Source organism: Rattus norvegicus, chromosome X (assembly GCF_021556685.1).
Source record: "Rattus norvegicus strain SHRSP/BbbUtx chromosome X, alternate assembly SHRSP_T2T, whole genome shotgun sequence".
Taxonomy (NCBI): Eukaryota; Metazoa; Chordata; class Mammalia; order Rodentia; family Muridae; genus Rattus; species Rattus norvegicus.
In genome coordinates this window covers 146590787-146604377 of record NC_141554.1, presented here as the reverse complement: position 1 = coordinate 146604377, position 13591 = coordinate 146590787, and the positions used below count along the sequence as shown (strand labels likewise).

The window sequence follows — 13591 nt, the reverse complement described above, 5'->3', positions numbered from 1 at the left end:
TTTGGGTCATTCTGATATGCACTTGTACTTTATCAGTACTTCCTTCTGTTTTCTCAGTACTTTTGGTTCTATACTTTAGCTATGGATGAATATGCTATCTTCATGACCAGCTTGTATCTGGACAGTGTTTATAAAAGGCTATCACTATAACCATATGGTGCCCTATAAGGTGTTCGCTATATCAAAGTGCCTATTTGTAGAATGAAATCTTTCTGCGAATTTTATCCTGCATCTTAGTTTTCATCATATTCTGAGTTACTAGAGGGTAAAATTTTAACACAGGAGATGTCTGAGTGTATGCACATGTGTACACACGTGTGTATAGATGGGATGGAATGAATACAAATATAGACAACATGTATAGAAACTCAATGGCTTTCTATTTTTAATTGTTTAGGTTGCCAGCTTACTATGTGGTTTGGGAAGGTCACTTGCAGCCTCTAAGACTCAGTATCCCTACCTTAGAGTCTAAGGGCCCTTCCAGTCCATCAGACATTAACCACTTAGTAAGTTCATGATAGTGAGAGAAATGATACTGGATCCCATGTCAGTCAAGGCTGTTCAAGTCATTGTTTTGTCAGGGTGCTAGATGTACCCACACCAACAAGCTGTCATCTTAAGTTTCCTAACTGTTGTAGCTTATAGACAATGATTGTGCATAAAGTCTCACAGGAAATGTAGACCCTGGAAAATCTTTGAGAGTAGGTACAATATAATTTCTCTTCTCAAAAGCAACAAGGCAGGTAGAGAAATGCATCAGTGGCTAAAAGCAGGTACTGAAGAAGCTCTACTTTAGTTCACAGCATTCACGTCAGGGGCCTCACAACTGCCTGCAACTGTAGCTCCAGGAGATCCAATGTTCTCTTTTAGCCTCCAAGGTCACTAAATGCATATGTACAAACTATGCTGTCACATGCATACACATACTTAAAAATAGAAATGAATCTTGGGGCGAGAAAGATGCCAAAATAGTTAAGAGCACTTGTTGCTCTCCCACAGGACCTAAGTGTAATTTCCAAAACCAAAAGGATAGTTCACAACTGTCTGTAACTATTTTCTGAGGATCTTCTAGCCTTTGCAGACACCAGGCATGCATTTGGTAGAGAGACACAAGCAGGGAAGGTACCAGTATACATAAAATAAAAAAAGGTAAAATGTAAATTTTTTAAATAAACAAAGATATGAATCTATTAAGGAAAATTTCAGGTGCATGCAAAATTAAAGAGCAAAGTACAACATATTTGTGTTTATTATTTGGAAACAGCAATTATTGGCTCAAGGGGCACTTTTGTTTCTTGTGTACATTTTCTCCATTCTCAGCAATCATATCATTTCACCTATCACCACTGGGTATGTGTCTTTAAATGGTTTAATAATTTTAACACAGTAGTTTTATCACATCTAAAAATTAATAGTTCCTTCATTATTAAATAAACAGTAGCAGTAAAATCATCCCTCTTATCTCACATATATGTTCTTGCATTTGGTGTGGTTGATTCATGATCCAAACAGGGTTCACACATTGTAGGGATCTGATCCGTCTCTTAAGTCTTTTATAACAAAGGATTTCTCCATTGCTATTCTGGACTCTTGGCATTTATTTGTTTAAAACACTGGACACCTTAACTTACTCAGTTACAGCTGAGAAGCCCAAAAGGATCATCAGGCTTCTATGAGGCCAATGGGTATGAACTAGTGAGCAAAGGAACACAGCTGAATCCTCCTAGCACAATGCTAATAGGATCTGCTTACCAGCTCTTTCTCATTCATTGTCCAGTCCTGAAGGGATTCTCTTTGCATTGATCCCTCAGTCTCCTGGTCTGCAAAGTGGAACTGCTAGTAGCTGCCTTCTGCTCCAATTCCCTGGGAGGCTGTGACAAAGCCTGGGGTTTTAAAAAATAAGCCTAAACCAGCTTTCAGCAATTGATGCTATAAATAACAGAGGAGGGATTCTATTATTAAATGTCCTTTGTTCCTAGAAGCTTCAGATAGAATGGGAAGGTTGAGAAGTAGAACCCTTCCCTTTGTTCTTGTGATACTGTTTCCATGAAGTTGGTTACTCAAACAGTCAGGGCCAAGAGCAAGCTCTGGGCTGGGGAGTACTGGAATCTGGGCTCCCTTTAAACAAGTCAGCCCGACTCTGGCCAGAGCAGGCTTGTAATATATCCTATTCCTGCTTGGCAAAAATAGAATAGCCAGGAGAACGCGAGGACTGAGACAACTGTTCCTGTTTTGAAAGCTTCGGAAGGATGTGGCTGCAGGTGGGGTTGAATGACTGTCCCTCAGAGTGAAGCTCAGCCAGGAAATTGTAGGCCCCATGGTAGGCAACTGAGATTTGGACTGGACTCTCCACAGTTCCCGTGGCCCTAGTGCCTGGTGAAGACACTGGTAAAAAATGGAAAACATTTTGCCTGGAGATGTTATTCATGTTTGCAATTCAATTAATTTTCACTTTAAATAGATCGGAGAAGCTCTGACAAGTGGCCAGAAACTGCTACTGAGGAGCTAATAGCCAGTAGGCCAAATTTCAGCCTTCACAGGTTTGGAGAGAATTATACCAGGAAGCCAGCAGCCTTTTCCTGTTGTGTTGGGTTGTGCTAGGAACCAAGAAACAAACAAACAAACAAACAAACAAACAAACAAACACCGGGAAATTGCCTTTTGGGCCTTTTTCATCTATTCAGCAATCCTGTAGTGGCTCTACAGGAGGCCCCACAGCACAGCCTCCAATATTCTGTATTTCCCTCTATTAACATCCCCTACCGCCCGCACACATCCACACTTTCCAAATGGTGGCACAAGTTGAGGCAAGTACTAGAATACACTGGGCACACACACAGGGTTTGTGCTATGGGAATTACAAAAACAACAGCACCCAGGAGTTTGCAAATTGAGCAAATCACTAGGAATTTAAAAAATAATTTTAAAAGTAATGAGGACCTAGACGTTCCCATATGTGAAGTGGGAAGTTTGAAAGTTTCAGCCTTTTCTGAGCTTTCTGTGTACCCAAAAGAGCTTATTTTGGAAATGGAATAAGTATGATTTTTTCCCTCATCAACTCAAAAGTGGTTGAACTGATTTAGCTCAAACTATAAAAAGATAAAAACCAAATGCGCCCTGGGACAAGATTTCTCAGTGGAAGTGAATTGAAGAAACTTGAGGGGCAAGATCATGAAAACATAAAACTTAGTGATCATATTCTTTCACTGTTTCTCTAGGTGTTCTTTAGAATCTTGAGGCTGAATTTGGGACACGGAGTTGTCAGTTAAGTAGGCCACAAATTCAAATTGATGCACTTAGTTTATGAAAAGATTGCTCAAAGTTTCTATGAATCTGATATTAGTTTTCTAAACGTTTTCATCATCTTCTTTTATTACAAGTTATTTACTCTCTTTTTAAAAATAGATTTGTGTATGTGTGTGCATATGTATACATGTGTGTGTATGTGTATGTGGTGTTTGTGTGCATGTGTGTGTGTGTGTGTGTGTGTGTGTGTGTGTGTGTGTGTGTGTGTATACCCCCAAGGCCAAAGGAATTGGATATCCATGGAACTGAAAATGCAGGTGGTTTGCAAGGCACTTGACATGAATGCTGGGAATAGAAGTTTCATCCTCTGCAAGAGTAGAATATGCTGTTAACTTCTGAGCCATCTCTCCCACCCTTATCTTTTATATATAAAGCTATTATTACATTTGTGTAACTAATGACTTTAACCTTGATCAATTAAAGAGAGAAGTGGTCTCAAGTTATTAAGAGCACATACTTTGGAGTCAGACGTAAATCCATGCACAAGCTCTTCTCTCTTAATAAGTACTTGAACTTGACAGGGAGCTTCAGCTAAACTCTGACTCTTTCTCCCGAAAAGTAGTGATGAACATATCATTGTGAAAATAGTTAAAGAGGACTAAGAAGAAACAGTGCAGTGTTATAACTAACTCTCCAAACTAAGGGTTACAGAAGTTGTTGTAGAATTTACAAAATTGAAGATGAGCTGGGATTCATATTATTTTCTACCAAATGCTCCAGATCAATATTTTTAAGTCAATTAGTACTGTGAGATACAATAAGAAAGCCATTGTATGTGGTGTACACACATAAAAGAAATAGGAATTTTAAAGACGTCACCATTATTGCAAGCAATGCATTATTTTCCAGTCTTGATTCTGTTTTATTGCATTCTGTTCTAACCATTTTCTTTCTTTTCATTTTTTAAGTGCAGATGGCAGCCTACTGAATAGATTGTATTACTGTGTAATGGGTCACAGCCCACACTTTGTAAACCACTTACCTAGATGAATCTGAGAAGGCAATTAGCACTCTCAGGAGCCCAGAGAGCTGTCTACTTCTGAATTAACACCTGTGGCCAAAGACTGAAGCCAAAAAAAAAAAACTTCTCTGAATTTCCCTCTCCACTAAAATGACCCCTTGGAACAATGAACGACAGCTTCAAAGTGACAAGACACAGATTCTCCTCATCCTTTCATCCCTGGCTTGGCACAATGGTGATACCAGTTTTAAATTTGGCCAAGGTGTGGATTTAATCTGCAGAACTTGTTGAACACTTGTGTGCCTGTGTTGTTTATGGGAGCTAGAAAAGAAAGTGAAAGGGCTGCCAGTTTCTCCAATTGTTCCTCTATGATGTCATCTACATATCAAGTTTCTGACATAACAGAGGGAAAAGCCCACTATTGGGTACGGTAACACTTTCCTTTCCAAAGGATCCTCCTCTGGAGATAGTGAGAGACTGAAACAGGGACATCTCACCAAACTCTGTGAACTTTGCTCCACCTCTCCGCTTTGGTGCCTTCGCCTTGACAGAGCCTTGGTCCAGTAAGATGATCTGCCCACAGCTGGTCTCCTACACTTAGAACAAATTGGAAGCAGGAGAACTTGGGGAAGGAATTTGGTTTCACTAAAAATAGCTGCAGTATAGACCCTGTGACTTACCACTCCTCAGAACAGCCCGATATGAACTGAACGGGGTCCACTGGCCACTGAGATTCTTCTCTATTTGTTTTTTCTTGCCTGAAGCCCTTAAATCCAAGGGGAACTTTAGGACTTGGGAGTACTTTGGCCCTGATGCAGACTCTTGAAAACCTCGGAAACGCATGGTGATGATATGACCAAGAATCTTCCTGGCTTCAGGAGTGCATGACCGTTGACACTAATAAAAACCAGGCCCTTTAAGCTTTGGTTAATGGTGGGACCTTGCTTGCTCTTCACCACCAGGCCCACCGCATCTCCACTTCTAAGGTAGGTGAAACGAGAATCACTGGGGGAAATGCTTCAGGAATTTGGATTCTGTTGGGTAATACTGGCCCAAGTTTCCTTTGTCTGGGGCAGGGAGACAAATGTCAGGGCAGGACAGAATCTACAAATGAAAAGCCTTTACTCCTAAAACAGCCAAAAAAAAAAAAAAACCACGATAATATGTGGGAATTAATTATTTTCCCACCACAAAAACAAGTGATTAGTTATCGAGAAAACACTTAAACTTTTCAACTTAACTTTCTCTCAATTTTTATACCCAGATAGGCTTTATTTTGACTAGGTTCCTTTTCTTTCTTCTCCCACTACTGTGTGAATTTGCATTTGTCCCAGGACATTGCTTACCTCTATTCACCTTTTATGCCATGTAACAGCAAAGTATAATCTAGAGTTGACCAGAAATTGATCCCTATAGTTCAGGAAGTCCTTAGGAAAGATTCATTTGAACTAAGATTTGCAAAATACTTGATTGGATTTTATTTCCTTCTGGAAATGCTGCTGTTAAGATAGATTTCTGGTTTCTAGACTGTTCACAGTGATGAGCCTTGAGAAAGGAGGGGAACTGTAGGGGATTTGGCAAGGTTTGGATGAGAGGTAGGAGCCACTGAAAGGAAAATTAATCAGTTCGATACTGGAAGGCTCAGGTTGGCTTTGAGCATCGTGCTAAGCAAACTCCTAGGCTAGATCCCTACTCGCCAATAATGGTGTTTTCATAGAAATTAAGACATGCTTTTATGAGATACACTTTCTTTAAATGAAGATGACACTCTTAAAATACCACAAAGCTTGTGGCAACAAACCTCCTGACTCAGAACTGCCTTTGTATACTTTTACAAAATGCATCAGAAAAACACTTAAGCATTATATGTGTTCTCTCCACATCTATTCTTCTTGCCTTCTATCTTTAAGATACATGTGCCCAAATAACAAACATGAAATTTTGAACTTACATTAATCACCCTGAATGTTATATAACCTGATCCTCATTAAAGCATGAGTCACAATAAATGACTATCTGGTCTAGCTGCATTATTGCTTCACCTTTGCCTGCAACCTCGAAATGACCACAATTTTCAGGTTAAGCCTTCTGCTTAGTAGCACATCCTCCTAACACTTTCTACTTTCTTCAGTATCATCTTGAGGCTCATTCACTGTGTTGTAAGACTAGGTGAAACGTGAACATTCACAGTTCTTTTCCCCATGTTACTTTTAGTGGAGCCATATGGCATTACTACCGACTAGGCACACAAACATGTAACATTTTACTAAAAGTTGACAAGGGTTTTGCATTTACCCTAGGTATGTATTTTATGGAAATGCTATGGAGAACATAAATTATTTTTCTTTTGCTGAATAAGGAGATTTATTGCAAGTTACTTCTAAATAATGCCCTTATGCCTAGAACTTTGAGCAAGTGAGTCCAATAATCAAATTCCTATGTACAAACTAAACTTTTCACAAATGTATCCATCAGGAAAGACACCGAGTCCCAAATTCAATCACGAACAAACTACCAGGTTGGCTCAAAATGGCTCAAAAAATCACCTGGGAAGATTCTTTAGAACTTTAAACTCTGTGCTATATCCCTGGAAATTTTGACTCTGAAGGTCTGCGATAGTGCTGTAGATGTGGGATTTTTTTCAGCAAACAACCCTGGTAATTCTGATGCAATGTTCAATTTTGGAGGCTCTGGGGAGGTGCAGTTCTGCTATTGTTTTATTTGTTTGTTTAAATTTATCAATGATTTACATTGTTTCAGAATCAAGTTAAAGTTCCTTCGCTTGGCATTGTGTGTGGAAGCCCTTGCCTACCTTTGCAATCTTACTAACTCTAAATTGCCTAGTAAAATCGAGTTAGAGACTATCTTCCATTCTGCTTTCAAACCTGATCAGTTTCCTCCTGTTATTGCCTTTGATTCCTGTGTCTTTTTTCTGCATTCCCATATATATGTGATTGCTTATGGTCTACACTGTAGTGTACATAAGAATGATATGGAGGATTTTTTAAACATGCTAAGTCTTGGATCTCATTTCTTGGAATTCTGATTCAGTAGAACTGGAATTTTTAAATACTCCAGGGAATCTGATACTGACCTTATGTTCAGAAACAGTGAATGTAGCTCAAATACCATTTCTTTACCAGATCAGAAAGACAAATATTGCATTTTTCTCACTTGTGGATCCTAAATATATTCAGCTACATAATATATTATATATGCAGTGGAAGTAGAAGGAAGGCTGCCTATGGGAATAAAGAGAAGTCATGGGAAGAGGAGAGGGAAATGGGAGGGCAGGAAATAGATATGGTCACAATACTTGATATACTTCTATAAAACTTTATGAAACCTATCACTTATATAAAAGAAATAAAAGCAAAAATAAGTCAATGTAAAAAAATATAAGTTTAAAATCAGGTCAAAACCAAGCAAACAAAATAAGCAAGCAAGCAAACAAACAAAAAGGATCATTTTTTCCCAAGAGCACAAGCTTCATTGGAAACAATATCACAACCCATCTTGTCTCTGGAAACACCTTAAGCTTGAGAGTACAATGTGTCCTTCATCCCATTATGAGGATGATAACAATTCTGTTTTCAGGGCACAAGATTTCAGGGCACATGAGGGGAACTGAGTTTGGATGCTCAGAACCTATGTGCATAAAATGAGGAGTATAGTGGCACGTGCCTCAAATTCCAATGCTGGGACGGAAGACAAGAGGATCCCCGGGACTCGCTGGCCAGCAAATCTAGCCACACTTAAAATAAGAGGCCTTTCTGGTAAAGAGCTATAGAGAAAAGATACATGATACTGACATCTTGCTTCCTTGTATTGAAGCGTTCGCCTATAACACACACATTCATATGCCATGCACATAAAATAATAATAAATAAAAATAAAAGTATTATATCTTTCTGCTGTAGATGGAAGTGAGAGTAGGACATCGTACAACATAGTTTTATTTCGTCTATGGTATAAGTATATGAAGCAAATCTCTTAAATCTGAGGTTTGTGTAAGTTAGAGGGTCTTAGAAGCCTTCTTAGGTTGTACAATTTAAGATAGCAATGACTAGATTCCAGGGAGTCTCTTGGCTTCAGTAGGATGGGAAGCTCCTGGCACATTTAAATACAGTTCTTCTGCCATACAGAAGAGATGAACACAATGCCGGGGTCACAGAGGAGGGCAAGCTGCATGAAGCACTGGTAATCTGAATGAACTTGGAATAGACTTCTTTTTTTGGCCATATACAGAGCAGAAACTACATATGCTATAGAGTTGTTCATTGTTGAAATGTGGCTATTTCTTAATTTTAAAACAATATATATTTAAATAATATATATTTAGATCAATATATAATGTGTGTATATAATATAATACAACTATAAAATGCATAATTATATTGCTAATTTAGTATGTATTCTTCTACATTTTTGCTCTTCTAGAATTGTAGTAAACATATATAGTTTGCTTATGTGCACATATGCCTGTGCCTACCTTTTAAATTACAATTTGTATAGAAATTATGTAGTCAGTCACACTTTTCCATATCACATTCTTCTTGCCTTTCCTTGGTAATGTGATCTTAGATTCTCTAGGGGTTTATTTTGTTCACCCAGAAAATGAGAATAATAGTAGCCACCTCATAGGGCTATGAGGATTCAGTGAGTTGGAAATATAAACCAAAGCTGGGTACCCACCTGTAATCCCAGAAGTTGAGTAGCAGATGCAGGAGGATTCTAATTTCAAGGATAGTTTTGATTACATAGTTCTAGACTAGGCTAGGCTACATAAAGTACTCAATATTTAGTCAAATCAGTATTGTTCTTTTTTTTTTTTTTCGGAGCTGGGGACCGAACCCAGGGCCTTGCGCTTCCTAGGCAAGCGCTCTACCACTGAGCTAAATCCCCAACCCTTTTTTTTTTTGTTCTTTTTTAGTCAAATCAGTATTTACTGCTATTGTTCTATTATTCCTATTCAACAAAACCTACAAATCACCTATAATTGTTTAATTTGAGTCTTTATTGCTCAGAGAACATGTTGTTATATAGATGAAAATAAGTTAGCCAAGCAATTCTACTTTTGTGGGCATTAATTTTACTTCCACATTTTGCTAGCAAAAGGCAAAATCATATATATATTTACATGCTGCCATTTTTCTTAGTCTGTAATAGATTCCCAAGAATAAAATAACTGGGTTGAAAAATGAACATTGCTTCTAATTTCACTCAGTGTTGCTCCATTGCTTTCTTAAAAGCACATAACAAATTCACAATTGCACTAGCAAGTCAGGAGTATACTTTACTCTGCAATATTACTATGTTGACCTTACAGCACTTTCTTTTATAACTGTTTTTGGCTGTACATGTATGTGTATGCACTATGTGTGTGTATAAATTCACCAAACTCAGAAGAAGGATCTTCCCCTGAGACTAGAGGTACAGATAGTTGTGAGTTGGTATGCGAGTTCTAGCAGCTGAACCTAGCCTTCCACAGTCTGAAAAAGCAGAAAGCACTCTTGACCACTGAGTCATCTCTCTAACCCTATTAGAACACTTTGTAAATGTTATTAGTCTTACATGTGAAATTGGTTGGTGATTTACTGTTCCTGGTTTAAATGTCTTCATATCAGTCGGAATTCTTTAGGGAAGAAAAAAAGTTACTTATGCAAAGCTGCAGCTCGGGTAAGTGCTGCAGCTCCTCCTTTTCCTCACCCTCTTCCTCCTCCCTGTCTGTCAATTTGTAGGGTTTCTTGTATTTTGCACTGTGAGTCCATCCTTTATATTATCACTATAAACTCATGTCTTTCCTAGGTATAGCTATGTTTCCACTGTCTTGTTAATCTGTTTGAATTGTAGAGATTTTGCCCAAATTCCGAGAAACCATATGTTGTAAAATGACAGTCATGACTTCTCAGCTTGAAGAATTAATTAAGAGGCTCTTTCCATTGAAGGGTTGAAGACATCACAGAATTTTTGCTATTCTTTATATTTTTCTTTACATATACATATAATTTTATTTTAGGTAAATAGAACCTAATTTTTTTTCAAATTAATAGCCTATTGCATCCATACTGCATTTCCAATCCATATTTGCTGAACTGAAATGAAATACCAACTTTTGTTATGCTTTAAATGTCTTAAATGATTGTATATGTATAATTGTGCATAATTGGCTTCGTTCTTAATCACGTTGTTGATTATTATGTGCTGCTGTCATTTCATTTGATTACAGTGACTTTAGAGTATAGTCTGATGTCTAGAAAGTATTCTTTTCTTTAGTTCCCTTCCTCCCGTTCTCTTTTAATTTTCATGCTTATTCTAGGGCATTTATTCATACATATAAGTATTAAAATATATTATGTGAATATCCTGTTTTTCTACTGAAAAAAAAACACATTGTGGATTTAAGTTGGAATTTGAAGATATAATATTGACGTTGAGAAAATTGAAGTCTTATATCAGCTCTTCTTGTTAATTGACTCATTTGGTTTGTTTTTGTTTTTCACATTGGCATTCCCATTTTCTTCATACCGACTTGAGGCTTTTTCAAGTATTCCAGTATCATATAGGGTATTTTCATTACTGTGAATATAATTTTATTCCATTTTCATTTCAGTGTTTACTACTTGAATAGAGAAACACTATATTCTGTGTGTGCACACGTGTGTTAAACAATTTTATATTCTTCCACCTACCCAATTCTCTGATAGATTGCATAGATTTTTGTTAGATTGATTTTGTTTTTAGTTTTACAAATAAAACATTAACAGATAAAGACATCAGGATAGATACAGGTATTTATATTAGTTTTTGGTATTTTTCATTAGCTAGAAACAGGTATTTATATTAGTTTTTGGTATTTTTCATTAGCTAGAAACTCTAAGGCTATTATGATTAATAACAGAGATATGAAGCATGGTTTGCTAGTTCTCATTTTTATTTCATTGGGTCAGTGCTTCGCCATTTGTGATTATATTTCTCATCCATTTTTGGTAAACTGTCTGTACTATTTCAAGATAAGTTAATCTTATTTAACTTAAAAACATATTAAGAGTGGAGCTAAATAATATCAAATGACTTTTAAGGCTATATTAATATCATTTATATTATTTTCCTCTAGGATGCAAATTATTGATGCAATAACTTATGATGAGGGAGTTACTGAACCTCTATCACATTTCCAAATTTAATAGTATTCATAGATTAGTAAGTTTGGTGATGCAAAAAATGAAAGCCTCAGTGGTGTGTGTGTGTGTGTGTGTGTGTGTGTGTGTGTGTGTGTGTGTGTGTGTGTAATTTTTAGTTGTGGGTCTTTGTATTAGTCAGATCCTGCTTGTTCTATTCTGGGCTCAGGTAAGCGACTCTAATTGTCACTGTAGATCTGTCTGGTGCTGTTGCTCCAGGCCATAATGCTTTGTACCCCATTTTTCCTAAGAAACCTCTCATTTTTCTATCAATCAAATCAATAATATCCATGGAGCTAGTCTCAAGGTGATTGCAAGGATACAAGAAGGAAGGAAAGTGTTTCCAAGGCCACTTAAGGCCTACATTGGAAAGAGTCACAATTCCATCTCATTTAATTCTTTATGTCAACACACTTGGCTTATTCCAAAATTAAGGTACAAAATATGAATACTTTGAAAAAATTTCTGAACAAAGGGAAAGGTGGCATTTACCACATTCTAATTGGTCACAATTTAACTTTATTCAAAGACTCCTGGTTTGTATTAAAAATGTCAGCATTTATATCCAAATATGTTTGAAGATTAAATTTAGATTGATGTTATAAAAATAATTAAAGGGGTTGCTTACTATTTTAGCTTTAGATAATTTAAATAATATTGAAATATTTATTTCCTCAAATATTTACAGTAGTATAAAAACCTGTGAACTTTCTTGCTGTGGTGACTTGCTCAATGATAAATACTTATTCATTGTTTCATTCTTTTACTTGATAAATTGGCAATTGAAAATTTCTGCCTTTTAATGAGTCTATATAGTTTACTAAAAGAAAAAAATTATTTTCAAACATTGCTACTAAAGATTTAGCATTTAATTCTTCACATCTAAATTTCTTATTTGTCTTTACTGCTGGTTATATCTCCTTTCACATTTTAAGACTTGGAAGTATTTATTTATTATTTAATCTGAATTCCAAGAGGGCTATCTTCTCATTGGTATTTCTCAAAGAATAACCTTTATTTTATTAATTCTAGAATTTTTATTCTTCGTTTTCTTATTTCTTCCTCATTGTATTTGTGATTCTTTCCAAAACATCATAAGACAAATACTAATCTAAGTTCTCTTCTCATATTTGTTTGTCAATGTTAAAAGAATATATAGGTTATTTTCCTGGGAAAAGCTTCTTCTATGCCATCTATATTTTAGAATAAAGTGATTAATTTTTATGACTTTCAGGTTGTTTGAAATTTCACTTTGGATTCATTGGTGTTTTATGAGTACATTTCTTACATTTGATGAGCTTACTTTTGCATAATTTCAATTATTTCAGTAATGTAGCTGTTGGACTCAAAGAACCCCTTTTCCATTTTTGCTTTACCTTATTCTCTGTTTCATCCTTTTCTTAGTATTCTTTGAGATCTGTCTTTGAAATTTCTCACATTGTTTACCCTCACAATGCTCATTTTGATATTTTTGCCTTTGTGCTGTGTGTTATCTTCCTGGTCGCTGTTTTTTTTTTTTTTTTTGCTTTGTTTTGTTTTGTTTTTTATCTCAGCCACAGTTCTCCTTTTTTGAAGTACCAGAAAGTCTATTTTATGCTGCTGTTGAACATTTATACATATATTTCATTATTGGAAAGGATGGTGGTTTATAAGTTACCATTTAACTGTCCTTCAGTTAAAGTAGTTAAACTTTTTTGTTGATAGCTTATTAAAGTTGCCTCGTGGTCAAGGGGGTAGCAACTCAAGTTGTAATATGGCTCTCAATTGGTAAAAAACTAAATTCTTAGGGGAAGAATCTTCTTTCTAGGTTTATAGTGTCCCCATCTGTTGTCCTAATGAATTCCTTTTTATCCTCTTGAAGTCTTAAGGCAGCAGGCATATGGATCAGTTTTTTTTTTTTCAGTTTCTGGTCTCCTTTTGTGAGGTCTTTATAGTGCTGCATCAATGATTTACTTTGCACTTAACAGAGTAAGAAAGACAGCAGTTCTTTTGCCAAGACTCTCACAACATGCAGGACACAACTCATATTTAGCTGCTTCCCGTAAGCTTCCATAAGTCTTTTGCTCTGGAAAGATGAGTACTACGCAGTTTGCAATGAGAAACACTGTAAGCTAAAGTTCTCACTTTCCTAGAGTCTTCTCAC

General features: G+C 36.4%; 1 protein-coding gene across 2 annotated transcripts in view; it reads left to right on the top strand.

The window, feature by feature from the left end:
- Positions 1-4945: 4945 nt before the first annotated feature.
- Fgf13 (fibroblast growth factor 13) overlaps positions 4946-13591 on the top strand; it is a 516781-nt gene continuing 508135 nt past the window's right edge. Inside the window, exon 1 of one of the 2 annotated variants that reach the window (XM_087600918.1) lies at positions 4946-5253. The gene's annotated coding sequence lies outside the window, so the exon portion shown is untranslated. The remainder of the gene's footprint in view (positions 5254-13591) is intronic. The other variant, NM_001431643.1, reaches the window with a different exon arrangement.